Source organism: Coturnix japonica, chromosome 4 (assembly GCF_054131305.1).
Source record: "Coturnix japonica strain WE chromosome 4, WE-NBRP24, whole genome shotgun sequence".
In the NCBI taxonomy this organism is placed as follows: Eukaryota; Metazoa; Chordata; class Aves; order Galliformes; family Phasianidae; genus Coturnix; species Coturnix japonica.
In genome coordinates, this window is record NC_140666.1 from 44,864,635 (window position 1) to 44,881,287 (window position 16,653).

Below are 16,653 nucleotides of genomic sequence, written 5' to 3' on the forward strand. Positions count from 1 at the left end.
AGAAGGGTCCCAGAAAGCAGCCTCTGGCTATCTTCCTTAATTCCTCCACCTGGGAAAGTCTCATCTTGCCAGACCAGGGGGGTTATAATAAATTTATACCATCCCAGACCATTTAGCCAACACAAAGCAACAGGAAGAGATGAGAGGTTCTTGTTTGCTGACAGGAAACCTCTGTCTTAAAAACAGTCCTTCTAAGAGATTGTTTCTTAGAGCTGTAATAAGTAACATAGGCTAGTGTTCTATAAATGCTTGCAAGGTTAGAGAAATACACTGTGTTGCTAAATACCTTAAGTTATTGTTAAAAATAATAATAATAAAAAAGCAAAATAAACACCTGCTCATGTGTTTTCCTGTTATACTTTGGAAAAATAAATAAATAAATAAATGAAGAATCCTTAGGTCAACACAGCTTTTTGAAACAAGTTTCTCTGCACCAAACAACTACTTTCCCCATGTGGTCACTCACCAATATTTACAAGGGAAGGTCACTTTGAATGCCACCAGCAGATGAAAAAATAGGAGGGAAGGAAGGTTTTCGTGTCTTCACTGAGCTGGCTGATTCTGCCAAAGTGATAGCCGACATTGACATTACACAAGGGAAAGGTTGTCGTAGTCTCACATTCCCAGCTCTGCTGCAGCAACAAAACAAAACAAAAACAGAAAAACATATGTGCATACTTTCTAAATAAAAGTAATGCCAAAACGTTAAAACTCTGATCTCTGGAATATAAATAAGGCTTTAATCTTGGCTTTGAAACACTTTATCACAAATCTACTTTAAAAATAAGATTTAAAAAGACCCCCTAAGAAATTGAATATCCTTCTGTAAAATTAATCAATCATTTTGAGGGTTTAGCAGAAGGAAATGGCCATAAACATCTTATGTACTCAGTTGGTGGTAGAAAACAGACTGAAATGACAATTCCGTTAAAAACGGGGAAAAACTGAGATCTGAAGTGAAGATTTTATGCAGGGTATGTGGCAGGGAATTATAGGAAATTTTCCAGATGTGCATGGCCCATGGAAAACTGAAGGGAAAGTTGAAGGATTAATGAGGGATTCCTATTTATTTTTTTATTTATTATATTTTTCTAGCATCCGTGTGAATTATTACCTATACGCCTGGTACGTCCTAAAAGAAAAAACTGTGATGAATAAATAAACAGCTCTAGAAATCTTCAATAGGGTCCTTTACCTTGCAGGGAATATTATCATTGGCTTTTGATACAATTTCTGCTGCAGGGAAAGACTTTCAAAGCTCAGAATGCTGAAGTATTGCCAGGCGCTCAAAGACCCCCTGCTGTGCGCGTCAAACTAAGAAATCTCTCTGAACTTGTCGAATTAAAAGTCATCTCTCTCTCTCTGCAACCCCTGCATGAGCTGGGAAGCTCTGTCCTCATTTTTTAGGCCTTCCTCGATAAACAAATGGAGCCTAGAGCATCTTTATTCTTTTCAGGCACGTAATTAAAATTCTTTAAAAAACTGTAATTGAAGGCAATGAATTTCAAAAGAAGGTTCTAGTGAACAAGGAGGCTAGAACAGTTTGAATAGATGGTATCGCTTTACCGTTCAATTGCATTACAAAGGTATGAGCAAAACAACTTGTTAAGATCCTGGGTAAGTGTCCTTTATTTATTTAATTTGTTTGTACATCAAGAAGGTTGCTCCAAACTTAAACATCTCAGCAGGATTTATGCTTTCTGAAATGTCAGAAGATTTAATTACTGAAACAGCAAAGAGGTGTATATTATTAAAATATGAACAAAGCAGAAAGCATCCTTGGTTTCTTAAAATCATTATTTATATATTTCCTAAGAAATTAAGGAATATGTTTTTGAAGGGTGTGTATTTTCTTGGCGAGTCCCATTCATTTACCCAAACCACTGTAAATATTAACAGCTTTGCAAAGGTTTATGAATCTGATCATGCATAAAATGCAGCCATTGCTGTGAAACATTGCAATGATTACTCTGCGTAGGTATTTTTGATGTTGTCAGGAAGAGAGCAAGAATGAAATTTAAAATTAATAAAAAAGGAATGAACAAATCTCATGTTGGATTTCAATACCAGGAATTTCCACACAGCTTTAACTAGAAGACAAGACAAAACACTGTTTCAGACTTCCTGGATAGTTCAAACTCTAAACCCAACGCTAATGAATATGTCTTTTAGAGTGATTTAGCATCCCTCCAAAAAAAGAAAACAAGGCCCAGTTCATGCATTTTTTATTTGGTTTTACCATACAATGTTTTTAAATTGGTACTTCTGGCTACCAATGCCCATTAAGATGGATGATTTTTAGGAATTCACCCCAAGGAGAGTGGAGATTAAGATGTTTTAAGGCAAATTATTACAACAGTTTTCACATTAAAACCAGAATGGACTGTGTAGTAATGCAGTGCCATTTCCATAACTTCTGGGTAGCACCGCACCTTGTTTCTGATGGTCATGATGCCTCTAGGAGACCCAACCTAGTACAGCTGCTTTTTATGCCTGGAAGCAGAGGTCAGGGGGAAAGGGAAGGCAGAGAGAGGAGCCCTGTACATGCTCTGTGTGGGACTGGCAGAAGTGTACAAGCAGGTTACTCCACAGGGAAACACAAGGCCAGAGCACATCTAGTGGCAGCCAACTATAGCCTTGACTATGCTATCAAACAATAGTTCTGATGCTCAGTCCAAGGACCTGGTAACCTTTTCAACATGACATTTTCTTTTTGTGACTAAAATCTGATACAGCAAAAGGAATAGCCTACTGCAGTGGTCATGCTAGATAGGCAATAGAGAGAGTACTTGAGAGCTTGAAGTTTTGCCTGTTTACATCTATCTGCCATTATTCTCAGCAGGCTTTGGGCATCCAAATTCACACATGCATTCATGTCACACCCAGACTAAGCAATATACAGCTTCCCTTTATATTGTGCACATAGTACTTTCACAAACTGCACACAGCCTACCCATCATGCTCCAAGCAGGATAAAATACACCAATAATGATACTCAGATCCAGCAAGACCCATCTCAGCAGACAACATGCATCAGGCTATGTTGTATGTTTCTACCAGAGTGTTGTCTACTATGATGCAGTCTGCCATTACAAAAAACAGAAAAATAAGGTAGTCGCCACTATGCCTTTTTTCTCAAAGAAAGATCGGTTTGAAAAAAAAAAGAACTTGTATTGGCCTCCCCTTTAGACATACTAAGGTGATTTATGAAAGAATATCTACCATTTCCAACTGTGCATACTATATCAATTCCCATGTGATCAACAACAGAAAAAACCCAAAACCCACAGACATAATTTTAAAAAGTACCAAAATATAAATCAGAAAAATATAGAAAAATATACAGAAATTTAGTAATGTCAATTTTTACTGTAAAACTGAGTTAATGGAAAAGAATGTGATTATAAAAAGCAACTCATCTTTCACTTAATTTTTCTCTGTGGCAAGTGAAGGACATGACAAAAGGAACTGTAACAAAGAGACCGCATCTGATGTTTTAGTAAAAAAAACATATAATGTGGCTCAGCATGAGTATTTAGTATCTGTTTGCAGAATGAGTAAAGGTTCCTTTAAGTTCACTGAGCACTCACTCCAAAGTTTAGGGAAGATCAGTGGCTGAGAAAAAAAAGAGGCTACTGAAATATGAGTCACATCTATGAACAAAACTGATCAAAGTCTACTTGGCTGCCAGAGTGCCTTCAGTTTATCATTTTGCCATACACAGATTACTTGATTGAAAGGTGTGTAGATACAAGGCACCCAGCTTCCTGTCTACTGTCACTGGGCCTGATATTCTCATTTGTTATGTCTGACTTCCTTTATTGATTTCTTTTTCCTAAGCATCAGCAGCTGAAGTCATTTTTGTAACTTTGGGGAGCACATTTACATTGGAATAAATGCATAGCAATTGTCTTCTACTTTCCACACTCCAATTATTATAGTAAGAGATGCAATAAACTCAAAATTATCCAAAATTACCCAGTCATATGCTGATATTATTACAGTCACATTATACAGTCATGTACATTTCATACACTCATAAAAATCTTGGGGACCTCAGACATTTTCCTTACTTTTTTTCTGCCCAGTACTTTGATACAACTGTCACATAACAGGTTATCATGAATAATTTCATAGAACAATTCCTTTAAAAGATATTTGCTGCTTACAAACATTAATGTCATCTCTTACATGACATTAAACTAATACCTAACTCTGGTAAAAAATATATATATAAATGAGATACCTATAGCAGAAGCCTCCAAGATACAGTTTTGATCAAATAATTCAGAGTTCTGTAGATAAAAGCTGTTGACAGTTGTTGCCTTTGCAATTCAGTACAAAGTACTGCGATTTCAGAAGATGGCAGAAGAGGGAGTTATGTGAATGTAAACCCAAATTATGAGTTCAAAATGAAGTACAAGAGTGAGGCAATGCCAAATTCAGCTGTTCTGTGTCCTTTTCAGAAGAGCTACACTTCTATTTCTAACATTGTATGAAGTCAGTATACATCAGAATTCTAAATTTGTAGAAAATGCAATGATGCTCTTTAACATTCATATTTCAAATTACGCAGATTAATACCTTATTCATGTATGTTTTACTGTGCTCTTATATCATCTACTCTGTAATTTCAACAAAAAATCACTTTGTATATTAGATTTACTGAAGATAAAACAGACCCATGAGGGCACAGAGGGGGAACACTTTCCTCATTGAAGTTAACTACAAAACAAGCTGTATAAGCAGAAGTAAAGCACTGAAGTGCATGCTTAACCTTATTAATGGGTTCTGTCCCTTACATCAGGACTGACTTTAGTCAGTAGTTGATATAAAATAGCTGAAAATAAGTTCCAGGACCTATTTCATGCTGCTTTCTCCTCCTGGCTCCCATGAGTCTAGGCAGTCTTACCCTCCCCGTAGCAATCCTGAATATTAAAAATTATCTGAAGTGCTTGAAAATTTCAATTACCATATTTTTTGTTGGAGATTAACAGATGGTTATGAAGAAAGTAAATAATGAGTAAAACAGCCCCATCTGGTTCAATTTTCATACACTTAGTTCAGTTATTAGGCTCAAGAACTTACAACCAAGTTTAGAGTAGGAAAGGGAAAAATACTAATTTTCCGGTAATTCTACCTGCATATTAAAATTAATTACCAATGATACCAACTAAAAGTGAGAATTATTATTATTTTTTTTTTCTGGCAGTCTTTTCAGACAACCTATTAAGCTAATAAAAAGTCATGAGTGCATATTACACAGTCTAGCAAGCCTGACGTGCTTCTCTATGCATAAGCAAATAAAGGAATTGATAATACTTGGCAGAAGAACATAAGCCTATGTCAAAGCAATTCATTCCCATATCTCAATGCACAGGTTGCTTTCATTGGGATTTGCATGCATCAATACAGGTTAAGGGCTGACCTGATGAAAGGGAGCTTTGTGGAGAAAGATCTCAGTGTCCTGTGGATAACAGGTCAGCCATGAGTCAGCAGTGTGCCCTCATGGCCAAGAAGGCCAATGGAGTCCTGCGGTGCATTAAAAAGAACGTGGTCAGCAGGTCAGGGAGATGACTGCTCTGCACTGGTGAGACCACATCCAGTGTACTGTGTCCAGTTCTGGGCTCCTTAGTCCAAGAAAGACAGTAAACAGCTGAAGTAAGCCCAGCAGAGGGCCACAGAGATGAATGGGGGTCTGGAGCATCTTCCATATGAGGAAAGGCTGAGAGACCTGGGGTATTCAGATCTGGGAAGAGAAGGCTGAGAGCTGTAGGCTGTCAGACTCTTAAAAAGCTTTGACAACAACCAATGCTCAAGCAAAAGCACTGTGTATCACTCCATTGATGCAAATGGCAGTCTGGACAGGAAAGTCAAATAGCTTGACAGATACACCTGTTTCATTTCTCATTTGGAAGGAAAGGAAACCAACTTTACTAAAAAGCCATTTCCAGCTCTTAATATTTGATGATAGGATTATTTACTATATTTAAAATGTCATAGATCTGGTGGGACATAAAACCTTCAAAAAGGGTGATGAAAAACAATAGTGCAGAGCAGCTGCAGCCTAAGAGCTTGCCTGTGGGGTGAGAAGGGACTCACTCCATCTCACCCCCAGAATTTTCAAGATATTATGTCTCTACAAAGCTCAGTTAACTCAGGCAGCCATCTTACAGAAAGATGCATCAAAAGTTTAGTCTTATAATATAGACTTATGTTAAAGAAATATACTAATATATTAATAACCATTGCAGTTCTTAAAAGTTTATAAATGTGGCATCTCTTTTTTTCCATGTGAATTTACAAGTTTTTTGAAACAAAATGCATTTGTAGCTTCTCCTTTATACAGTGCAGAGTAAGCCATCAATAGCAGAGTGTATCTATCAAATTCAGTGCTGGAGAGCAGAACAAAAACCTGACATAATCATGACAAGCAAACACTTTACACCAGGAAAGAACTTTGTTTTGTTGATTACTGCATAATGCTAGAATTATGTGTTGTGTGTTTACGCAAATACGATCACAATAAAAATATTGAATTGTGAAATATCTTCGCGGGCAGAATTAAGGCTGGAGTAAGCTTAGAGAAAATGAAACACCTCTTTAAATGTTCACATTTTTTACTGCACTGTTAATATTGGTATTTCAAGAAACAATAGCATGAAGAATCATTGCAAGTTGGTAAATATATTAATGTTTTTCATTTCAATTCAGAACTACGCAATTTTCTTATTTTAAACAATTGAAGTTGATAGATTTCCAATTCACAGAAGCTGGATTTCAATTCCTAAAAAACAGTATTTTCAAATATTGCCTCAAGTTACTTCTCTGTAACTATTTCTGTTTCTTGAAACACAAGGATCATAAATTTCAGCAAATGCACGATGTTTAGAAACTTCCTCATAAAGCCATATTAATTCAAGAGAACAAGCAAACATACATACTAATCTTAAAGTTGCTTCATAGTTTATCAATGGCACCTACATACCTTCTGTGTTGTAAAGACAAAATATTTACAAACTCTATATATATATATATATACCAACAATATTATCACTTGTGCAAATAGGGTTTTTTTTTGTTTGTTTGTTTTTTAATAATTTCATCTTATTGTTTTAAAAATCTCCTCACTGGTATTATTTTGGCATTCATTTCACTTTGTCATTTTGTTTTAGATATGTTTATATGCTAAATGTTATTGCAGCAAGTGCAATCTATTAACACTTTGTAAGAAGATTGTCATAACTGCATGTTGTGCTATATGCGATAGTTTTGAAAATAAACATTATACAGTGTGGCTTTCAGTCAGAACTCTGCTTCTGAGGATTTGAAAGGTTTTTGGGACCAGCAAGATGCAGAGTGGATTTTCTAAAGAGCCTTTTGTACTCATCATGCACTGCACAGGTGGAAGTGAGTGTGAGGAGTAGTCTCAGAATAACAGCTGATTTTCCTGTCACACATTCCTTTGTTTTGCATCTTGTGTTTTTTTTCCAATTATATTCTCATACAACAGAAATCAGACCAAATCAGTAAAAAAACTTTCTAAGTAAAGAATATTAGATGGGTATGATTTAACAGACTGCCATCATGATAAGCTGTAGAATATATTTGTTTTTCTGAAATACATGGTAGGATGAATCCTAAATGGTGTAGAGGTTTGGAATTGGATGTTATTAAAGGTTCCTTCCAACCCAAACCATTCTGTGATTCTGTGATATTGGCATCACAGGGAGTTACAACAAAGATAGGAGCAGTGAGAATACTGATGTAAAGAAGAATCTGACTAGTGTCTGAAGACTACAAGTGGAGCTGTTTATAGTGAAGTGGGCATTACTCAGGCATGTTCAACTTGTGGCCCAGTTCCACTTGCTGTAGGCCTGCACCCCCTGATGCTATGCCATCATGGTGGCTCTGCCCCCCAAGCATCCTGGCTCAGACCTGGAACACAGGGGGGATTCAGTGCAGTGCTAACAAATAATATGGTCCTGTGCTTATTTTGCAAGGACATTCTGTCACTTTTATAAGATATATAAGATATAAGCAGTCAATGGAAAGTATGACAGATGACATGATGATAAAGAAAAAAAACCAACCAAACAAAAAACAAAACAAAACAAAACAGATTTTTCTAAAATCAGTTCATATTATCAGATTGTAGCCAGGTGAACTGAAGAAACAGGAACATCAATTGAAAAACATTTGGAGAGTAAAGCTGCTAAGTTCAAATGTTTTCCTTCGGCAATAGGTGAAGTTACTGATGCTACAGATACAGATCAATTTGCCATTTTCATTACAGGTATTGATTACAAATACAATGTCACTGGAGAAATGGATTCTTTGGTGCTGTTGGAATATACAGCTAAATCTCTTCATTTGTAGAAAGAAGTATAAGAAAATACATTAAAGCAATTTACATTTACCTTTCTCACCATATCTAATATAGCAACCAATGGTGCCCAGGCAATAGTTTGTAAACAAGAGGGATTTATAAAATTAATAGATGACAACACAATTACCACCAGTAACTCCTATCTCATGAAGTATCAGTGCATCACATATCAAGAAAATTTTAGTGCAAAATCTTTACAAATGGATTATGTTGTGCAAATCATTACCAAAGCTATGAATTTCATCAAGTCCAAGGAACCGAATCATCACTAGTTCTCAGAGTTCCTTAAAAATATGGATGCTGACTACAGCGTCATTGTTTAATTTTCTGAAGGAAAGTGGCTCAGTTGAGTTAAAATGCTAGGAAGACTTTATGATTTGCAAAACTAAATCAAGTCCTTCATGGAATCAAAATGAAAACGTGGGCCAGAACAGGATGATGAAAAATGGCATTTAGCATTTTTCCTGGATTTGACTGCTTGTTAAAGTGACTTAAACATACAACTTCAAGGTAAAAAATCACCTTATCTGTGCCATGTTTCACACAATAACAGCACGCCAAATGAAATTTAAATTATGGCAAGCTCAAGTTATGACAAAAAATTTCATGCATTTTGATACAATGGCTGAACTCAGTGCTGTGAACAGTTAAAAACCATTCACCCATGCTTTTTGTTTTGATAAAGAAATTTGATAACAGGTTTCAAGAAAAAAAAAAAGTGTATATTTGCAACTATTTTCATTAGATATAACAACATTTGCAGATTTTCTGATGAAATCTATGGAGTTACAATCAGATATTAAACTCAAAGAAAAAACTGGTCATGTCTCTCTATTAGATTTTCACAATTCTTATCTTACCAGATGAAAATATCTCTTGCTTAACAATCATGCCTTATACTTGTCATTGCTTTTTGGCAGTACATATATTTGTGAACAATTATTGCCAAGGATGGTTTCCAAAGGAACTTCTCCATATTTTTTTTCATTCTTACTGTATCTAAGCAATTATGATAACCTAAGGTTTTGTAAAATATATAATTAAACTTATCTCTAAAATCTGTAAGACAGCATTAAACTGTTTGTTGTCAAACTCCATTCTTTGCTCATTATATGCTATTTCTGTCATCATCTCACAATGCCAAGCCTCTGTAGCCACATAAATCCAGGAAAACATTCCTTTACTCTGAAGTATGAGAATCAGAGCTTATTGTTATGAATCTAAAATGTTGCTTTTTTTTCCCCCCCAGTTCAGTACATAACATGGAATCTGGAACCTTACAAGTTTTATTTTTTATTTTTAAATAGGACTGATTCTCAATTTATTGCTGGGTATTTCCCAGAAGTGAATTTTCTTTCTAATCTAGATGATGCTAGCTTGTCATGGGATTTGAATAGTTGTGCTCTCCATAGTTCATTGAGAATAATGATAGGTGCTGAGAGTCATTTGTCTATGGAAGTATGCATGAGTAAAGTCAGAGCATTACCTTAATTTGGTAACCACATAGCAGCCAGGAAAACTGGACAATTATACCCAAGAAGCAATTTATGATTTCAAAAATTATTCACTTAACATCAGTGTACTCTCTTTGCACATGTTAATAAAATACAAGGTAGAATTCCAGATTACTCCAGTCTGCTACATCTCTTGTAGTTAATTGTTTGTTTTTTGTTTTTTGCTGTTTGTTTTGTTTTGTTTTTTTTTTTTAATCTGGATTGCTGATTTTAAGGATGCAGGAGCATGAGTTATTCCAATAATTTCCATAGTCAAATTTCTGTGTTACTTTTAATTGTTGGTTCTAAGAATTAAAATGTTTTTAAGAATATGTAAGGCTTAGTATTTATCAAGAGTTAGCATGAAACGGTTTACAATTACTTTTTAAAATGGAAACCTGAAGACCATAAGGATTCTCACTGTGGGTTTAGTGTTGTAATTTCTCATGCTCCACAGTTGCACAGGGCTACAAATGCTGCAAGCTAGGGAATCAATATGCTGGTGATAACAGTTTAGATAAATAGATGTTTTTCCAATGGCAAAATATCAGTAAAGTGTCCTAATATGTATTAGTCTCCAGCTGGGAAAATATGCACTAGTTTGAAAGGGAAAGAGTGTTTACTTAGTGCCATCTCCGTGGGAATAATTACATACAAGCTATAAAAGAAATCATAATTAAAAATACACCTGAAGTATCCTATTGAGCCATTTCCATGGAACAGGTCATTTTATGCAATATTCCAAATGACTACTGTACATATAGAATCATTCTTCCATCATATTCCCTGTCAATTTATGAAAAGCAACACAAGCCCTGTATGAACAAACAAATATGAATACATGCTGTATTCATCTTTGAGCTATTGTAGAATTTTTGAAATATTTAAAATGTTATTTGTTTTCTGTCTTACTTGAAAAAATAATTTGGTATTTGTAGCTCTGAAGCCTGGAAGAACATGTACTAATGATTTCTGATTAGAAATACCTCACAACAGAAGTGTCACAACTAGGAAGCAAGAAAGCTGCTATATGATGTCAGTAGTCTTCTGATATTGCTTTGTAAACAGCAAAATGTTTCGACTGTGATATCTGGGTGACCATACTAACAGTACTTTAAATGTTGGAGCAACCCTGTAGTGGTGTAAGCATTCATTTACTTACTATATGCATGAAATTTAAGGACATGAGAAATTTCAGCACCAGAATACAGAATTCTCTGAAATACAAGACACCAGGACATGTTATTAGTAGAGTACTAGTATCTACTACTGTCCCTAATTAACTCTTACAGTGTTGATCTCATTCTAGAATTTCACGGCTTCATTAATAGAGTGGCTATGTTGCACAACACTTATCGTGGTAGTATATATTGTTTCCAGCTCCAGAAGCAACTCTTCAGTAGCACTACAGCTCTGCACAGTGTTCCATGTACTGCTTGTTCACAACAAAACCAAAAGCTTCAGAACAGTTTGTTCAAGCTACCAAAGTACATCGCTTCTGTTTCCAACACTCTTCCTAGGATATAATTGTTCTTCAGATACTCTTCCTGAGTTTTTACTTCAATCAGCTAGCTACATGTCTTAACGCTAGGAGTTGCACGCTGTCATTCAGAAGCTGGTGAATGTCAGTGACAAGTAATCTTTCAATATTCTCTATTGCTGTTAATATGACAATAAATATGACTGCATTCATTTGAACTAATTTGTTCCCTTCCGTAAAAATGCAAAGGATGATCTGCTACTTCTTAATTCAACCTTCTTTTCACCTCACCATAACCAGTGGATGAGTCCATTTCATAGAATCACAGAATCACTGAATAGCTTGTGTTGGAAGAGACCTCAAAGATCATCTAGTTCCAACCCCCTTGCCATAGGAAGAGTTGCCTTCTATGAGATCAGACTGCCCAGGAACCCACAGAGCCTAGCCTTCAATGCCTCTAGGGATGTGGCATCCACAACTTCTCTGAGGAGCCTGTTCCACCCTCTGCATGAAGAATTTCTTCCTAACACCTAACCTAAATTTCCTCTTTAAATCCACTCCCCTTTATCCTATCACTATCCACCTCAGTAAAATCAGTACCTCCAGCCTTCTGTTCATCTTTGTGGCCCTCCGCTGGACCCACTCTAGCAGCTCTGCATCCTTTTGTAATGGGGTCCCCGAGGCCTAGACCCAAGACTCCAGGCAGGGCTTCACAAGGGCAGAGTAGAGAGGGACAATCTCCTCCCTCTCCCTGCTGGACACCTGTGTTGATGCAGCCCAGGATACCGTTGGCCTTCTGGGCTGAGAGAGCATTCTGCTGCCTCATGTCCAGCCTCCCATCCATCAGGACCCCCAAGTCCAATACTTCTCTGCAGGGCTGCTCACCAGGAGTTCATCTCCCAGTCTCTATTCATACCTAGGATTGCCCCAACTCTTTGCACTTGGTCTTACTGAACCTCTTTACATTCTTGTAAGCCCACTTCTGTATCATTTCACATGGCATCAATCACTGTAAAATTACAAGGTTTTGTGGTTTTTTTTTTTGGCCAACACATAATTGAAGACTAACTTAGTATTATTAAACTGACTATGACTAGTATATTAAAATAGCCTGGGCTGGTTTTGATAATCTGTTCTGAATTAGAGACAGCTGAAAGATAGTACCAAGTCCTGTTCAGAATACAACATCGAGGAATAATTGAAAGAATTACATCTCAACATAAAGTCAAGTTATTTTCGAAGCCATCTATTCAACTGCTACTTACAGAACTTTAACAAGGACTGTATTTAAATCAATTTGATCAAGCTTTTATTTATTTCACGTAGTAGCAATGAAAACTGATTTCCAGTTTTAACAGAATAATTTATACATGTATAGAAGCTTGGTTATATCATATACAATTCATATATTAAATGATGGGTAAGAGTCTACTTACATACGTTCAATCAAGTCAACTGCATTCCAGTTCAGAGCAAAAGTGTATTTCAGAGAGAGAGGAAAAAGGATATTTGTGTATACAAGCAATTTAAGATCCCCTTAAATACTCTATGGACATTAATGATAAAATTTAAACAGATCAATATAAATTATTCAGCCAACTACATAGAAAACTTGATTGCTATTTCTGGTATGAGAAGCTGTAATATTTTAAAGTATTTTCTGAAGATGATAATTTTTAAGATATGTATTGGATGATATTTTCCAAATATGGTGTTTGATTACACACCTTTGATGTACAACAGATACACACAATCCCTTATTATGGCTTCATGGAGCATTTAACAAATGGAACTCAGTTTATTCCGTGATTGAGATCACCCATGAGTTCTTCTAGCCGACTATAAAATCATTTGTATTTGCCAGAACATGTAATATTTGGATTCTTTTCCTCTTGCTGATGAACTCAGATTTTAAAAATATTCTATGTAAACTTAACCAATATATGGTAATCAATTTAATACTGTTATCCATGCAAATTAGGAGAACTTACATCTCACAGTTTTCTGTAATGAGATTAACAAAATTTTCAGATATTAATTTAGAAAGTCAGTGCTTCTATCTTTTGGTACCTACACTCTATGTTAAAAAAAAAAAAAAAAAAGGCATATTTTTAAAATGTTGTACATTCCCTTTCATACATAATCTTCACCTTTAACAGTTTCCTGTGAATTTCTAACCCCTTCAAACTGTTCCATTTACTACAAACTGTTACACTGAAATGGAATTACAACCTATTATGAAATTTACTTTTAAACGTGCTTGCTTAATGACTAAGACAAATAAGGACAGATTAAACAGCTCTAATGACCTTTTCATAACATTTAAATATATATGGCCAGTTATTATTTGAATTCTCATTTACTCTGAATGTGATACTACCCTAAACGCTATCATATAGACTTTTAAACAGTAAATACAAGTATATTTCTGACAGTGAATTACATTAATCATTAAATACATTATTAGATTAAGAACAATTACTGTATGGAAGTGCAAATTGTTCTGAGAAGATTTATGAGAGCCAGAGAAACAGAACATTTCAAGAAGTCACCAAGCATGATACTATGTGTGTTCTCCTGAGACAGTATCAATTTTTACAGCTGGCATATTATGAGAAATATGCTTTCTTTGTAAGTAGGTTAGAAGTGGTCTTTTATTTTTAAAGTAAAAAAGATTGAACTTCCATCTAAGTTTTTAGTATATACATATTTATTATATATAAAAGGCACACAAATTGATAGATATATCTAAGTATAATTGCAGTAATTTTTTTTAATATTGATCCTTAGTCAAAATTCAGAACAGAGTTTAAATGGTCCTGTCATAGTTCTTTTTTTCTTACAAATGCTGCAGTACCTGTGCATCTGGATTGTCATAATCCTCTGTAGCTTTGTCATATAGTATCATCTCTGTATCATTTTCTTTAAATCTCGAACCAGTTGGTAACTTTTGCCATCTTGTTTTCTTCACCAGATCAAGGTTTGCAAAACCAAATCTTTCACAGGAAATCATAATTTTGAGTCATTTCCTTTAAATTGTCATTACATGTGAATTTAATCAGGCACTGATCCAAACTGGAAAGTCTGAGATGCTGAATTGCTGAACATTTTGAAGCTAGACTTTATGGCCTCTATCACTATCATGTGCTATTTGCAATTCAGATGCCACATATCCCCTGTAATCGAAATGCATCAGACAGATTGGTTTCCTAAAACTTGTCAGCCTGCAAAATCTAAGCCTGGAATCTGCTTGACAGACATCTAGAAATTCATATGGGATATGGAGAAAGTCACTTTGCAACTATTAATTCACTATCTCTTCTAATAAAAAGATTAAGGGATATTAAATGAAACTAGGGGGTAAAAGGTTCAAAAGACCCAAAGGAATTAAATCTTCTCACACAAATAATTAAGCTGTGAGTGAATAAGATCAATCCATGGAAAAATGGATGGCAATGGATTTGGAAGTAGATTCAGAAACCTATGTAGGAGTAGGCTGGGAGCTATCAGTGCATACTTGTCCTGTTTTCATATGATTCTCCAGGTATTCATAATTGATCAAACAATATTGTGCAAGACAGAGCTTTGATCTGGTCTGAGTACTGTAAGTTTTTCATGTATTTATGCTGTACCTCAGTTTTTCCTATAGCTAAAATTTACTGATATATCAGGGAAAACACTGTCCTACTGGTATCCTAACAGGTTGTCTGAACATTTTTTACTGATCGATTCTGTAGCTTTGTTATAGCTGTATTTGCACAACAGCTCATTTGCACACAGTTTAAACCAGATGTGGCCAAAATTACATACTCCATGGTTCTATTTTTTTTTTATTGATCTCAAAAATATAATGCAAAACAATGCAAAGCTTCCAATTCCTATTTCTGGTTGTTTTTTTTTTGTTGGTTTTTTTTTGTTGTTGTTGTTTTTTTTCCATTATACAAGCTATATCTTATAGACCACAAAATCTCTGAGTAATCTTACTCTGGTCATGAGTGATTCAGTCTTATTCTGTTCATCGGTAAGATGAACTTATTAATGTCTTGTTCATAATTCTTATTTCTACCTGTAAACAATGATTTATAAATTTTAAGGAGTTACATAGAAATAAAAATGTAACCACGGGTAATATGCAGATTGAAAATAAACAATATATATAACAATATATATTGCACGCAATCGTATTCATATTACCAATATAGCATGTTCACATCTGGAGAGGTGTAAAACATTATGAAGAATGTTGTTTGTGCTAGTTATGCCTTTTCTTAATTATTTTCCTTATCTATTTTGAAAAATGAAAAATCCTACTTAGGTTATTTTGATGTTTGGTAAGAAGAACTGTTAGCTCTGAAGAATTAGAAAAATATCTATATATTTAATCCTTGGCTTTATTCAGGAATCATAAATGAATCAAAACAAACACAGTACTTTATCAAGTATTTGCTTTTGTTAATCTGTATTTTTCATTTTGTATCATTACTGGTTTTTTTTTTGAAAAATAATATAAGAAATAAATGAAGAGTTAGTGCCCCATAAGTCTTTTAAGTGTGCTTCTGATGTAAAGCTATTGAAGTCCATCATAAAATCCTATTGATAACCCATACAGTACCTCATTAAGCCATACTATTCCTTGACTCCCAAGAAGAGCAACATAAAGGAAATACACCGTTTTACAGTTCCTCTCTGAATAAGACCTTTAGTGAAATAAAACAAAGATATATATTTTTTAAACTTGGGAAGTATTTGAAGGCGCTGGTATGAATGAAAACATAAATGTACGGCAACTTAAGGGACTGTGGATCAAAACCCTCTTGGGGTTTGCCCTGAAGTTCTATGACCCGCTATCTCTTTTAGTTGATCTTTTCAAACACAGGAACTTTTTTTTCAACCATCTAAAAAAACTCCAACTTGAAAAGATCTGTGAAGACATAACATTGTCTTTAAGTAATGAAAGAAGCCTGAAATGGTTTCATCTAACAAAGCTGGCACTTTTTTTTTTTTTGTAACAAGATCTATAACATTCTTGTTGAGAACTCTCTCATACTCTCCCCTATGTACATGACTAATATATAAAATTACTTACATTTACACAGACAATCATCACTGGTACGTTTGAAGATTAGAACTTTTTAATTAAATAGTTTCAACTCAAAAATAGAAGGACAAACAGTCCTCTCTCTTCACCTATGAACAAGTGTGCGGCTCTGAACATTCTGAGAAGCAGGTTTCTAAAAAAAATTGAAGAAATTAAATAAATTCACAGCACATTAATTTCAAAAGAAACTGGT

General features: G+C 34.9%; 1 protein-coding gene across 20 annotated transcripts in view; it reads right to left on the minus strand.

The window, feature by feature from the left end:
- The window catches only part of TENM3 (teneurin transmembrane protein 3), a 770,347-nt gene extending 769,721 nt beyond the window's left edge, over positions 1-626 (minus strand). For all 20 annotated transcript variants that reach the window (XM_085545060.1, XM_085545048.1, XM_085545077.1 and 17 more), the window contains exon 1: positions 467-626. The gene's annotated coding sequence lies outside the window, so the exon portion shown is untranslated. The remainder of the gene's footprint in view (positions 1-466) is intronic.
- Positions 627-16,653: the final 16,027 nt, after the last annotated feature.